Source organism: Canis lupus, chromosome 11 (genome assembly GCF_011100685.1).
Source record: "Canis lupus familiaris isolate Mischka breed German Shepherd chromosome 11, alternate assembly UU_Cfam_GSD_1.0, whole genome shotgun sequence".
Taxonomy (NCBI): Eukaryota; Metazoa; Chordata; class Mammalia; order Carnivora; family Canidae; genus Canis; species Canis lupus.
In genome coordinates, this window is record NC_049232.1 from 22248699 (window position 1) to 22264197 (window position 15499).

The window sequence follows — 15499 nt, forward strand, 5'->3', positions numbered from 1 at the left end:
GGGGTCCTGGATCGAGCCCCACATCAGACTCCCTGCTCAGTGGAGAGTCTGCTTCTCCCTCTCCATCTGCTTCTCCCCCTGCTCATGCTCTCTCTGTCTCTGAAATAAATAAAATCTTTTAAGAGAATAAAAAAGAAAGAGAAGAAAGAAAATAAAATGCTCCAGCCACCACTTCCATCCTATCACTTGTCACTCACTCATGAGACAGGCTACAAGCACCTCATCCTGGAGAGCCACGTTGTGTGGGATCAACACAGCGTTAGGAACAACTGTTTACTGACTATCCAGCTCATCAAGACAGAACAAAAGCCAGACATAGACTTTTCTTTGTTCCTTCTTTAAAAAAAAAAAATAAAAATAGGGACTCCCAGGTGGCTCAGAGGTTTAGTGCCTGCCTTTGGCCCAGAGCGTGATCCAGGAGTCCTAGGATTGAGTCCCACATCCTGCATTGGGCTCCCTGCATGGAGCCTGCTTCTTCCTCTGCCAGTGTCTCTGCCTCTCTCTGTGTGTCTCTCATGAATAAATAAATAATAAAAATCTTTAAAAAATAAAAATAAATTTAAAAGTAAATAAAAATTTTAAAAAAGTATTTTATTTACTTATTTGACAGAGAAAGAGCACAAGCAGAGGGAGTAGCAGGCAGAGGGAGAGGGAGAAGCAGACTCTTCGCTAAGCAGGAAGCCTGATGTGGGGCTCAATCTCAGGGTCCTGGGATTGTGACCTGAGCCAAAGGCAGATGCTTAACCGACTGAGCCACACAGGCACCCCCAGACATAGGATTTTCAACAACGAGGAACTTTAAAGACCTCCAGGTCTTGGGATGCCTGAGTGACTCAGTGGTTGAACATCTGCCTTCGGCTCAGGGTGTGATCCTGGGTTCCTGGGATCGAGTCCCACGTCAGGCTCCCTTCGTGGAGCCTGCTTCTCCCTCTGCCTGTATCTCTGCCTCTCTCTCTCTCTCTCTCATGAATAGATAAATAAAATCTTTAAAAAAAAAAAAAAAAAAGACCTCCAGGTCTTATCCTTGCCTTGTACAGATTTTATAATAAAAATGAAGACTTGCAGTAAATCTGTAGGGATTATATTCACTTCGTTCAAAAAAGCCTGTATTCCCTGTGGTGTTCTTTTTTTTTTTTAATTTTTATTTATTTATGATAGTCACACAGAGAGAGAGAGAGAGAGGCAGAGACACAGGCAGAGGGAGAAGCAGGCTCCATGCACCCGGAGCCCGATGTGGGATTTGATCCCAGGTTTCCAGGATCGTGCCCTGGGCCAAAGGCAGGCGCTAAACCGCTGCGCCACCCAGGGATCCCCCCTGTGGTGTTCTGAAGAGGTTCCCATCCCGGCCATCTGTGAATTTTACAGATTCCTTTTATATAGCGAAAGGGACTCAGTTAAGGATCTTGAGATAGAGAGATTACCCTGCATTACCCAGATGGATCCTGAATGCTATTGCAGGTGTTCTTATAAGAGAGAGCCTTTACAGAAGGAGGAGACCCTGGGACAATGGACAAAAGAGGGGTCCTTTACAGAAGGAGGAGACCCCGGGACAATGGAAGTAAGATGCTACTCTGCTGACTTTGTAGATGGGGAAGAGACCTGAGGCCAAGGAATGCAGCTCCAGACACGAGAAAAGGTACAGAAACAGTTTCTGTCCTAGCATCTTGGAGGGAGCATGCCCTGACAACCTTGGTTTGGGGACCAGTGAAACCATTTCAGAGTTCTGGCCTTTAGAACTGGAAGACTACGAACTTGTGCTGTTTTAAGCCACTAGATTTGTGGTAATAGCAGCATTAGCAAACTGATGTGTTACCTCACAATACTACATCTGCCCTTACCTTTTGACCCAGAAAACCACTTCTAGGAATTTACTCTGAAGAAACACCTCCAGCAATACAAAATATGCCTGCAAAGGGTTATTCATTGCAGAATTGTATATAACTGCACAATATGGAAACCACCTAAATGTCCATGCACAGGAGAATGGTTGAATAAACTATGGTGCGCCACATAACAGAGTAGCTTGCAGCTGGGAAGAAAAAGAAAGAACTGGATACAAATTGATTCCCAAGAGATATTAAAGTAAAAGAAAGGAAAAATGCAAAAGAGTGCCTGGGTGGCTCAGGTGGTGAAGCATCAGACTCTTGGTTTCGGCCCAGGATGTGTGATCCCCTGGGTGGTGAGGTTGAGCCCCAAGTCTGGCTCCCTGCTCAATGGGGAGTCTGCTTGTCCCTCTCTCTCTGCCCTGCCTCCTGCTCGTGTTCTCTCTCTCTAAAATGGATAAATAAATCTTTTTTTAAATGTTTTTAAGATTTTATTTATTTATTTATTCATGAGAGACACAGAGAGAGAGAGAGAAAGAGGCAGAGACATAGGCAGAGGGAGAAACAGGATCCAAACAGGGAGCCTGATGTGGGACTTGATCCCGGGTCTCCAGGATCACACTCTGGGCTGAAGGTGGCACTAAACTGCTGAGCCACCCGGACTACCCTAAAAAAAATTTTTTTAAGAGTACCTATGGTATACTACATTTTATGTGAGAAAGAAGTGAAGGGGTATAAGAAAATAAATATGTATATACATCTGAACATGGTCCAAAAAGAAGTTGAGGAAGGAGAAACTACTAATTAATGAGAGTGCTAACGTACAGGAAGGAGTGGACACTGGCAGGGGGAGGGAATGAGAGCAGACAGCAGTAACAAAGAGTGCCACTCCTCTCCGCCAATCTCTTTGTACAGTTCGGAGTCTTAAAACCTGATGCTAATACTTCACATACCAAAAAATCATAGTAATAATAATCCAAATCAACCAGGATGTGGGGTGCCTCAAATGGAATACAAAGGATAAGAAATGAATTTAACTTTATTAGAAAGAAATAACAAAGCCAGCCACACCAGAGAGTGGGGAAGAAAAGAGCTGGTCTTAATAAATTAGGGAAATATGATTTTTTGATGGCACACGCCAAGACTGAAGACAACAAAAAGAATATGCACCCATATTTTAGTTAGTGAATTTGTTCCTCAGAAGGCTGTGGTTTGGCAATTCTAAAACCTCTTCATGTGCAGGGCTCCTGGCTGGGTCAGTCAGAAGAGCATGCAACTCTTGATCTCGGGGTTTTGTGCATTTGAGCCCTACGTTGGGTGTAGAGTTTACTTTAAGATAAATAAATAAAAACTCTTTTTTAAAAATGAAAAGATAGGGCAGCCTGGGTGGCTCAGTGGTTTAGCGCTGCCTTCAGCCCAGGGCGTGATCCTGGAGTCCTGGGATCGAGTCTCACATCAAGCTCCCTGCATGGGAGGGAGTAAATCCTAATTTACTTAGGATGGTGAGGTAAGGCCACAGCTAAGGCCTGAAAAAAACTCAAAGAGCACACCATGTAAATATCTGGGACAAGAGTGATCCAAGCAAAGCAAACAGCAGGTGCAAAGGCCCTGAGGTGGCAATAAGTCTGACATCCTTGAGAAGCAGCAAAAAGTTGAGTATGGCTAGAATAAAGCCAGGGAGGGTGGAAGGGTAAGAAGGGAGGTTTGAAGAAAGGCAGATGCAGAGCCTACAGGGTTTTGCTTGCGATGGTCAGGAGTAGAGACTTTATTTCTTGTCCAAATGCCAGTGACTCCTCCTCTCCATCCCAAACATCACTCACAAGGTAAATACACATGGGACAGCATGAGGCAGATGCTTAAGAGTTCAAAATAACTACAGCCTTATTCTAAAAGCATGAAAGGACTGTTTATTTTTTTAAGATTTTATTTATTTATTAGAGACAGAGAGAGAGAGAGAGGCAGAGGCACAGGCAGAGGGAGAAGCAGGCTCCATGCAGGGAGCCCGACGTGGGACTCTATCCCAGGTCTCCAGGATCACACCCTGGGCTGCAGGTGGCGCTAAACTGCTGCACCACCGGGGCTGCCCTGAAAGGACTTTTTTAAAAAAGAGATCTCTATTCTCCCAAGCCTTTTCTTGGTTGGAACTGCTATAAAACCTTTGTTTGTAGAATGTTCTGGAATATTCTCTAAGCTTTCATCTGATTCAACACATTCTGCACCAGTTAAGTCCTTTCACCCTTTGCTAATTTGCCCATGACAACTAAAGTAGTTCTGTTTAGCATCAATAAGACAGTAAGTTCCAGGGACGCCTGGGTGGCTCAGTGGTTGAGCGTCTGTCCTGGGCCCAGGGCGTGATCCTGGAGTTCAGGGTTGGAGTCCCACATTGGGCTCTCTGCAGGGAGCCTGCTTTTCCCTCCGCCTATGTCTCTGCCTCTTTCTCTGTCTTTCATGGATAAATAGATAAGATCTTAAAAAAAAAAAAAAAAGGTTCCAAATGGACCTTGGATTACTAAAACCTTGGGAGAGAGAGTCAGTTAATAAACCTCCAAGTAATGCAAAGTGTGTCTATGTTGATTTTTAAATATTTTCCCTGAGATAAGACACAAAATGAGCAAATGCTCATAGAAAACCTGGGGACTCCCATGAAATGTCCATAGACCCTAACGTCAAGGCCAGATCAGAGACTCGGTTCTTTAGTTGCAACATTCTCCACCGAGCGATCACGACTCCCTGGTCCGCATGCCTCTGAATTTCCAGAGCACTGAGTAGGTCTACTCAAGGGGAGTGAGGCATGTTCTTCAGAAAGCCTCTGCAATTTCTCCCCAGCCCCTTGGACTCCCCCTTGCTGGTGGGTTAGCCCAGGCCTGGGGAACCAACCCGCTTGCCCCCACAGTGATTCCCAACCCTGGCTTTACTTTGGCACCATCTGGAGAATTCTAAAAAACGTGGATGCCAGCCTCACCCCGAGAGATGATGATTTAATCCGTCTGGGGTGCCTCTCCCCCCTCTGCCGCTGGTAGGAGTTTCGTGAAAGACCTCCTTTGACTCGGGGCGAGGACCCGCCGTGGCCAGGGGGAGATCCGGGCGCTGCGAGAGAAGCAGCCAGCAGGTGGCGCCAGAAGCCGCCCGAAGCCGTGCGAGGGCGGGCCCGGCTCGCCGCAACCCGAGCGCCCGGGAGGGGGCCGCGCTCCGAGCCTGGGCTGTCGGCGCGCGCCGCGGCCGCTTGGAGTCTTATCCCCTCCGGGTGTGGGAGGTCAACCGGCAGGCGCCCCCCCCCCCCCCCCCCCCCGGATTTCCACGCTGTTCCTGGTGGAGCTTCGTTGGGGCTGCAAGGGGTCCTAGAAGCAGTGCTGCAACCTGAACCGCGCAAATTCCCACCCACCGATGATCTGCTCAACTAAGACATCAAAAGGGCTGGGGTTCCTGGCTGGTTCAGTCGGTAGAGCCGCTGGCTCCTGACCTCGGGATTGTGAGTTCGAGTCCCACAGTGGGTGTAGAAATTACTTTAAAGGGGGAGATGGGCGGCACCTGGGTGGCTTGGTGGTTGAGCCTCTGCCTTCGGCCCAGGGCATGATCCTGGGTCCCGGATGGAGTCTCACATGGGGCTCCCTGCATGGAGCCTGCTTCTCCTTCTGCCTGTGTCTCTGCCTCTCTCTCTCTCTCTCTCTCTGTCTCTCATGAATAAATAAATAAAGTATTTAAAATAAATACATAAATAAAAGGGGGGTGTCGTTACCTCCTTTTTAGGTTAAAGAGCTCCAGGAACACCAAAATAGGCCCCTCTTGGGGCCCAGGAGTCCAGGGCCTCCTTCCCATGGGTCCCCAAGAAAGTTACCTTCTGATCTGGTAACCAAGAGAGACTTACTTCTAAGCAGGCATCACATGCCTTAAAAGAAGAAACTGGCTCCACATCTCTCCAAAGTACCCTTTGAAAAAAAGCCCAATTACCCCAAATGAGAAATGGGGCACCTGAGCCAGTCATCTCTCCCTGGATTCCCTCAACTTCCTAAAAGCTCAGCATGGAGGGATGTGAACCCCTTTCCACTAGAAAGATTAAAAACACAAAAGATTAAGAACTGTCGAACAGATGGAGTCTATTAGTTTTTTTTTTTTTTTACGATTTTATTTATTTGAGAGAGAGGGTGAGCAAGAGAGAGAGAACACCAGCAGGGAGGGGCAGAGGGAGAGGAAGAAGTAGACCCCCCCCCCCCCCCCCCAATGAGCAGGGAGCCTGACATGGGGCTTGATCTAGGGACTCCAGGATCATGTCTTGGACCGAAGGCAGGCACTAAACTGCTGAGCCACTCAGGGATCCCTGGCCCGATGGATTTTAATAAAGAAATTTAAATTTTAAACTATTTAGGATCCAGTTGATTTATTCTGGAACAAATGTGCTCACTTTTCAACTCATTGTCACTGAAGGAGAAACACCTCCAGCTCCTTCCCTTGGTGGTTCAAGGACTTGGCCAGCCCAGCACCTCCTTCTGAACATCGCTGGTCTCCTGGAAGCTCTGGGCACAATGGAGTTCACCTTGCTCAGGTGACTTTTTTCCTAGACTTTCCTTGGGAAGTGTCAGAAAAGAGACCTCTCTGCCCTTGGACTGAAAATTCCTTGGACTGATCTTTTCTGTTTCAGGAAATTGCATACCCTATTGGAGGGGTCACAGAACCAGTGGGGGCACATGCATGGATCATAGACCCCAGATAGGGGGCCTCTACCAGACCAGAGGGAAGAATGGGGAGGGGAGCTTGGGCTGGGGGAGACCACATCTGATGGCCAAGGTCCCAGCAGATACAAAGCGCTTTCCAATGGATCTAGGACTAGCTACTCAGGGTAGACCTGGAAGTCAGATCATAAGTGTCTCCCCATCAGTGGTGCCTCCCCTGCTCCCCATCAGCAAAAGGGGATGTTCCATAGGATGGAACAGAGCTTGATGCCTCAGGAAGCTGAAATTCAGGGAGAAGCAGGCCTTGCCTAATGTCACACAGTGAGGGAACTCAGAGCCATGACTCTGACCTGGGTCTTCTCCCTTCAATGTGGAGTCCTTCTCCTGGCCCCCTGAGAGGTCCCCAGCTCTCACATTCCTGTTGATGGGGGAGCTCCAGGGGAGCAGAGCCCACCCGGGGTGCCCTTCGAGGGAGTGAGACGCCATCCCAGCCACCACCCGCCCCTCCCCATTCACCCTCACATTCCCTCACCAACCTGGCCACCCTCGAAGCCCCTGATGTGACCCATTTCCCTCACTTTCCTCTCAGCTTCAAAACAAACCAAAATGCAGACCAACATCCTTTGTTTGTTTTGGGGGATCAGAGAAAGGGGAAAGCAGCTCTGTGGGTTTGTACTTAAAAACAAAACTGCTCTGAGCTGCCCGAGCAGAAACCAAACCAAAGGTGAATTCAGAGGCCAGAAACCCTCATGGCAATGCTGTCTCAGAATGAGTCAAAGAGGGTGTGGCAGGCTCGGAAAGAAGGCCGCCCAATGACCCAGCACTAATGACCTGGGGTCCGATAGCCACCGAGGCGGGCTCAAGGCCACAGCCATCCTGTGCTCAGCCTGGGCAGTGTGGGCTTGGCTGGGGACCAGGCCCTGTTAGCACGGAAAGGTGAGGAGGTGGCACATGGCATTGAAAACCAAGCCCAGTGATTCTGGACCTCATAGCCCCTGTCTACCCCCACCCTAGCACCCTGGTAGCCCACAAGGCCCTGCTGAGTGCCCAGGACCGGGTGATGTATACCTGGGCCCTGCCCCGTAGGAATTCCTGGCCAACAGATGAGACAATGGGGACTCACTCAGCCCTTGAGGCTACAGAGGAGAGATGGCCAGGCACAGCCTCACTTGAGACTTGGACTTGAGCTTTCCAATGAGTTGGGCTCCTCTAAGGCTCCATCTCTGGAGGGATCACACCATAAGGCAGAAAGCAGGATGCTCCGGGCATCTGGGGCTCTCCTGTCTCTGCACCCAGGGCATGTAGGCCCTGACAGACATGCCTGGGGAGGGACTCTGCTGGGCCTTTTTTCTCTGTTTGGATAAGAGAATGGGAGCTGAAAAGGCAGACCCACAGAGGCCCAGCTGGCCCAGCCGTCAGATCCAGTCAAGAGCCTCGGGGAGAAACTATGAGCCAGTGGTCAGAGACTCGCCAGTGGTCAGAGACTCGGGGGTGAACGGTGGGTCATCATTTCCCAGTGTCCCAGGACGGCCAGAGGTACTCCCAGCTGATGAAGGATTCTTTACTTCCTCTGAGACTTTCAGAGGCACAGTCTCATTTGAGGTTCAGAGCTCTCCGGGCAGGGGATAATGAGGCAGCTGGGGCTCAGAGACACAAAGCTATCTACTCAAGGTCACACAGCAAGCCTCACCAGGTCAACATGGGCCCATGACCCATACCTCTCCCAGAACCAGCCTGCTTAGAGCAGGATTCTAGACTGTGGGACCAGCTGGTGGCAAGTGGCTGGAGAGGACTCCTCATGTCCTCCCTGGTTATTCTGATCTAGAATAGGTTGAGTGCCCTTTGGGTTGAGCACCTCTGTTTTCTCAGACTACCATTTTTTAATTCCTTGGCAGTGAGCTGAGCACTTGACTCTCATTCCCTCACCTAACCCCTCCAGCTCTGACAAGTAAGGACCTCCATTAGCCCACCGCAGAGATGATGAAGCTACCACTTAACCAACCAGCCCAAGGTCACACAGCTGGTAAGCAACAGACTAAGACTGGACCAAGCCTCTAACTCAAGAGCAGGGATCTTCTCTGCTCACCACCTGCCTCCCTCCCCTATCCCTCTACCAGGGGGATTTTTAGCTTGCATTGCTTCCTTTCTAAGAAGCCTCCAAAGTTGGGCCTCCTCCGGGATCTGGATGGGTTGTGATTCAGGACCTGAAATTCAGAGGTTCATCTCCACACACAGGGAGGCAACTCAGACATCTGTGCGGGGCCCCCAGTCCCCTCTCGGTCCCTAGGTCACACCGTACGCAGGTGTGTGTACCCACCAACGGCAGCCAGCATCTGGCTACCCACCTTCTATCGATGGAGAATCTGCCCCATTCTTCCTGCCTGGGTCCCTCCTCAGCTGCTGGGCCCCACAGGGAAGCCTCTGGTGACCATGGATTTATTAAAGCTCCCAAGACCCTGTTAAACTAGCTGGTATTCTAACTCCCTCCCCAGAACAGTGTCCTGTCTTCCTTCAGAGTGGGGCTCAGCCCCACGTGTGTGCACATCTCCATGCATCTGTGTGCACATTTCCATCCGGGTGTGTGACTGTGTGAGACTTGTATGCAGGTGCATGTCTAGCTATGCGTCTAGGTATAGAAATGACTGTGTGATGTGTGTCACTGAATCATTCATTCATTCAACACCCATTTCTCGAGCACCTGCTCTCTGAGTCGCTGTGGCAGTGCTGGGAACATAGAAGAGAACGGGACCACATGGAGCTCAGAGCCCTCATGGAGGCACCCTCAACCTCGGCCATTCTGCGGAAGGGAGGCTATAATTCTGCATGGGAGCCAGAGGGCAGTTTTGACCTTTTGAGGGGCTGGTCTCAAGACAAGTTCCAATGCAAGGACCCAGCAACCCCCAGCAAGGCCTGCTCTGCAGAGCTGTACTATTTTCTTGCCTTGTGGGGTTTGGCCAACCCAATTACAGGCCAAACTGCCCCTTGCCCCAGGGCCCCAAGAGACAAAGCAACCGCTCTTTCCACAGAGGATAAAGAACAGCTAAGGATCAAGATTCCCTAACAAAGTCCACAAAATCAGTCAAAACAACCCAGGCTCTGTGGCTGGGACTTGCAAAGCCTCTGGAAAAAGGCAGAGTGTGTATGGCCCATCCAGCCGGCCACCCTACTTGTTTACAGAGGGGACAGCTGGAGCCCAGCAAATTCGTTTCCTGTGGCTGCTATAACTAATTACCACAAACTTAGGTGATTCAAAACAACACACATTTATCATCTTACAGATCTGGAGGTCTGAGGTCCTAAGATCCAGGTGCCAGCAGGGCTGCATTTCTTCTGGGGGCTCCAGGAAAGAATCATTTCTTTGCTTTTTCCAGCTTCTAGAAGCTGCCTGTATTCCTTGGCTGGTGACCTCACCCACCATCTCTAAAGCCTGCAGCAACGCCCACAATGCAGCATCTTCGAAGAATCTCTCTCAGGCCTCTGCTTTTCTTGTCCTATCTCCTATGACCAACTCTCCTGCCTCCCCCTTGAAGGAGCCTTGTGATTACCTTGGCCTCACCTGGATAGCCCAAGATGATCTCCCCAGCTGCAGCTCCTTCACTCCTCACATCTGTGGAGTCTCTTGTCCATGTCAGTGGACATATTCATAGGTTCTAGGGGTTAGGACATGGACATTTTAGGATGGTAGGGAACATTATTCTGCCTCCCACAGCCAGAAATCGGAGGACCCATCCAAGGTCTAAGAGGGTTGAGTGAAGGCCAGAAGGAGGCTGCAGGCCTCTGAGTGCTGTGTCCTTTGGAGCAGCACCTCAAAATAGAAGAAAGGAGTCCTCCCCACAAATTGAAGCTGGTTTTAAAACACCTTGCAGAGTGGTCAGCAGCATCCGTTCTGCTTTCCATCTCAACTCCACCACCTGCCTCTTGGGTGACCTTGGGCCTGTCGTGTAACATCTCTGGACCTCGGTTTTCTGATCTGTTAAGTGGGGGTGAAGATAAAGAGCCACAGGGCCTGATTTGAGGGTGCTCTGAGCCTGTGTTGTGGCTGCGCCGTTAGGGCCGTGTCAAGTGATCTTAGCCACCTCCCCTGCCCCCACCAAACACACCCCAGGTGGAAATGAAGGAAGTAAGTGCCCTGAGAAGGAAGGGACACACTCTTGCACCCGGCAGGGCTGGGAGCCAGACAGCGTCCTTGACCCTCAGAGCCCTTCCCTTGCCCCTCCTCAGAGCTGCTTTCCTGGAAACTCCCCAGGGAATGAAGCTTTTGATACCTAAGTAGGTCATAGAAAGGGAACAAAGGGATGCTTTTTGCCTGCAAGGCCGCCTGCTGGGGCAGGCTAGAAGCCCTGGTTAATAAGGAGTTGAGTGGTGCGTGACTGCAGACACGCAGGCGGGAGGCCCGTGCGGGGACAGGACCCACTGAGAGGCAACAGAGATGTGTCAGTGTCCCCGCGGCTTGAAGGGAGGGGCAACATCAGAGGTGCTGCCGAGGTCTCTCCAAACAGGAGGTCAAGGTGGGGTGAAGAGAGGTGCCCCGGGGACCCGCAAGGCTTCCAGGGCAGGAGCGTGAGGTGGGCCTCCGAGGATCGAGCATCGTTTCTATAGGAGAGAGAAACGACATGCTCCTGCCTATTCCCACAGTCTCCACAGAGCCCCACAGGAGGAAGCTCAGGGAGCCCGGGGCGGGGGCAGGGGCGGGGCGGCCTGTGGATCTCTCCGCTGATGCTGCTTCCTCGCAGTCATATGGCCAAGAAGTATTTTATCATCTCATGGTGCTACAGACCCCGCCATCAGCTATAAATCCTTTGGGGTGTTTACTTTTTGCTTTGCTGTTCTGTTTTGATTTTGCACACTTTTTGTGCAATGTGGATGCATTCAGAACAAATCAGCACAAGCCAGTGTTGTTCCCACGTGGGATGGTAGGTCTGGCTTGACGTTGCAGGAGGACATGGGGGGTGGGTCTCAGAGGCATGGTTCACCGCAGTGCCCCGCTTTTCACAACATGCACAGAAAGCATGATCCTCGGTCATAAAAGGCTAATCAACAGGCACCAGCATTTTTTTCTTTTTTCAACCCCTAAAAACATTACTCCTTATAAAAGAAATTCATATTCATTAAGGAATATTGGATAGTAAGGACCGATCACCCAATGGCCTCACTATCCAAAGACAATTTCAGCTAATATCTTGGTCTATTTCCTTCTAGTCTTTTTTTTTTCCCGGGCATCTTTTTATTTTTAACACATCTGGGCTCAAGCTGCATGCATACCTTCTGTTTCTTTCAGGTAGCATGAACATATTTAGTGTTGTAGCTCCAATATTTAGAGCAGTATTTAGCACAAATATGACCTCAATAAATATTTGCTGAATTCAAGAATGAGTGAACATGGATAACTGTCTAAGTTCTGCAAAAGAATGATCATCATAATGTGACAATTGAGGGCTTCCTTTGCAATGAGTCTTTTTATATACATTATCTCGTGTCACACAATTACCCTACAAAGTGGGTACTCTTTTTTTTTTAAGTGGGTACTCTTCTTATCTCCATTTTACAGATGTCTAAACTGAGATTTAGAGAGAGATTATCCCAAGTTTATACAGGTAGCACCTGATTTCTAATGTAGGTTTGGCTAACTCCAAACCTATATTGCTGATACTATGTATCACTGCCTCTTGGTGAACATTTTTATCTATTTTTTTTAAAGTTTATTTTTAGTAATCTCTACACTCAATGTGCAGCTTTAACCCACGACCCCAAAATCAAGAGTCCCATGCTCTACTGACTGAGCCAGCCAGGCACCACTAAAATCATTTTTTAAAATTCTGTTAAATATTTTATTTATTTATTCATGAGAGACACACACAGAGAAAGAGAGGCAGAGTCACAGGCAGAGGGAGAAGCAGGCTCCATGCAGGGAGCCGGACGTGGGACTTGATCCCAGGACTCCAGGATCAGGCCCTGGGCTGAAGGTGGCACTAAACCACTGAGCCACCTGGGCTGCCCACTAAAATAATTTTAAATGCTATACCCAATGCAAGTTCGAGCCTTACATTGGGTGTAGAGATTACTAAAGATAATTTTTTAAAAGATTTTATTTATTTATTCATGAGAAACACACAGAGAGAGGCAGAGACACAGGCAGAGCCGGAAAGCAGGCTCCCTGCGGGAACCCCCCTGTGGGATTTCATCCCAGGATCCCAGGATCACGACCTGAGCTAAAGACAGTCAGTCAACCCCTGAGACATCCAGGTGCCCCTAAAAATAAGATCTTTAAAAAATAAAAAAATAGGGATCCCTGGGTGGCGCAGCGGTTTGGCGCCTGCCTTTGGCCCAGGGCACGATCCCGGAGACCCGGGATCGAATCCCACATCGGGTTCCCAGTGCATGGAGCCTGCTTCTCCCTCTGCCTGTGTCTCTGCCTCTCTCTCTGTGTGACTATCATAAATAAAAAAAATTTTAAAAAAAATTAAAAAAAAAAAATAAATAAAAAATAAAAAAATAATATGACCTCATAATATTCTTTTAGGTGGATTGAGCCATTTCTCAATCACTGCATATGTAGACTATTTTCTGTTTTTCTTTCCCCTCTGCTGTCACAAATAATTCCACGATAAATAATTCAATGTATAACTGAACTCCATATTTAAGGGCTATTCATTACCAGAGATTCAGCATAAGTTGAATTCCTGGTTCAAATAGTACAAGCATTTTTAAAGCTTCTGAGGCCTATTTCTCAGTTGATTATGTTTTGTTTTGCTTTACATGTGGAAATTTAGATGAATTAATTGTGCCACCTTCTCTTTTATAGTGTCATCCCCTGTACCCAGCTTTGATACACCTTCCCTTTCCAGACAAGTCAATAGTTCTATTTTCTGGTGATCATACAGTTTGCTCTTAAATTATTGAACCCTTCTGTTCTTCAGTGCATCCTTTGGGGGACATGCTGAAGAGAAGCCCCTTTTACACTTGTAAGACCTCCACACACCCCCACCCTCCACCCCCGAAAGGGGCAGAGATAAAAGAGAATGTGCAATAAGGAGAGTGTGAAATACAGAAGCCACTGTTTTCCTGATTATGGGGAATGATTGCCCCTTCTTCTACACATGAATGACTTTCTCTCAAGGTCTTCCATTTCTTAGAAGCTTCTAAAGTGCTTTGGTTGACCTGGAGTTAAGGCAGAACCACCCTAATGCAAACTGGCTTAAGAATCTCTTTGAAAAACTCAAAAGATGGAAAACTTCTTCCAAAAGAATATTAGAAATAAGGGGGATTTCTAATATTCTAATATTTGGGGATGGGGATGTTGCTGGATATATCGATTTTGGTAAACTGGCTTTGGGCATGTGGGTGGTAGCCAGAGTCAGAGTAGGGGAGGAGGCTGTGACCCAGATGGATAACAATTCCTCCCACCTCAAGCAAAAAAAAAAAAAAAAAAATCCATGGGAGCATCTGGGGGATCAGGGGAGCCAACCCATACCCACCCACACTCCTCTGTGGAAGAGGCCTAGCTAGGAAAATGTGTATAATTCCGGCTGCAGGAAGAGGGGGCAGTAGATCATATCACATATGGCCTCTGGGTTGTGCCTTGTATGACAGCACGTGGTGGAGGAAGTCAGTGAGGCTAAAATCCAGCCAGGACCCTCTAATTACAAGGATGGAGAAGGAACCTCCTTCCAGTTCTCTAAAAGATGTCCAGGGGGCCAGTGGCTGTCTGGACAATAGCAGTGAATTGTACAAGGAGCACTGGACCGGGAGCCAGGAGGCTGGGCCTTGACTCCAAACCAGCCATAGCTCTCCAGTTGGGAACCAAGAATCACCCACCCTGTGCCTCGGTTTCCCCATCAATCTAGCTCATTCTACCGGTCCCGCCAGCTCTGATACTAAGAGAATGTAGGCAGCTCTCATGTATGCTCAACTGCAGCTAGAAGGAAGACAGCCCGGTGTGCTTCCGCGGGTCAGGGTGACCAGGTCAACGGCACTTTCCAAGAAAGACTGTTGCAAAGTAATTTGCATTCTGGTTTGGGGTCAGAGCACCTCACACTGCCTTTCCCACTCAGCTCCTCTTCATGGACTTGTTTGTAAGAACCTGATGCAGTCAGCCGGTCCACCATCTGGACATGGCACCACGTGATCCACTCTATTTCTCCTTCCTCTGGACCCAGATCAGATTGTATTAACAATTAATGTGAATCCATTTACTGAGCGCTGCCCGTGTGCCAGTTACTGTGCTTGCTGCTTCAGGAGCTGGCTCACTGGACCCTGACCTCCAGGCCCTGAAGCCAAGCATCTCGTTCTACAAGGTTAAGGGACAGAGGCCCCAAATCCCACGATACATAACCAAGCAGGAGTCACGCTCAATCACTGTGACTCCGAACACAGGCCCTCGTAACATTTCCACCTCTTTCAGAGGAAAGGAAACCAGAGCAAGAAGTGGCCGTGCCCCTCGCCCAGTCATCCAGCAAGCCAGCAAAAGGATGCCTTCAATCCCTTCCTTCTGAAAAGGCCTCAGACTCTATTCATAAGCTCCTTCAATGCCCCCTCCGAAGCTTGAGAGTGTCCGTATTTTACCAGTTTCTTCTGGGTCAATGAACCCACTGGCCAGCCCTCCACCACTCTGCAGATTCCTCCCATCAGCCATTCCAGGGCCAGGTGCTCAGGGGAGAAGGCCTGGCACCCATCCTGCACAAAGACGCGCCTGGGGCCCCTGCATGGAGTGAGTCCCTAGGAGCTGGTGGGGAGGAAGCCTGGTATGGGGGGGAGGGGGAGTGGAGGTCAGGTTGTACACACTTTATCCTGCCTGCCTCAGGGCACATTCCCACGGAGCCTCAGCCAGGCCACCCAACACCGCACAGGGGAGCTTTCTCCAAACTCCACATTGCTGGGTAACTTGGGGGAGTCACTCAGCATCCCTGTGCTACCCCAAGGCCACAGCCCACCCACAGTGGCAGATACTCAACCAATGCCTGCCAGAGCCTCACCTGGGAAAGGTGCATTTTTTTCTAAACCTCAAGTCAA

At 49.2% G+C, this 15499-nt stretch overlaps 1 long non-coding RNA gene across 3 annotated transcripts; it reads left to right on the forward strand.

Moving 5' to 3' along the window:
- Positions 1 to 5125: 5125 nt before the first annotated feature.
- On the forward strand, positions 5126 to 11058 carry LOC111098027. Of its 3 annotated transcripts, none has more exons than XR_005366370.1 (4): positions 5126 to 5292; positions 6187 to 6363; positions 8386 to 8513; positions 9862 to 11058. It is a non-coding gene; the product is annotated as an uncharacterized LOC111098027 (long non-coding RNA). The 3 variants fall into 3 exon arrangements; XR_005366369.1 differs by lacking the exon at positions 9862 to 11058 and adding an exon at positions 8608 to 8953; XR_005366368.1 differs by lacking the exon at positions 9862 to 11058 and having other exon boundaries at positions 8386 to 8953.
- Positions 11059 to 15499: the final 4441 nt, after the last annotated feature.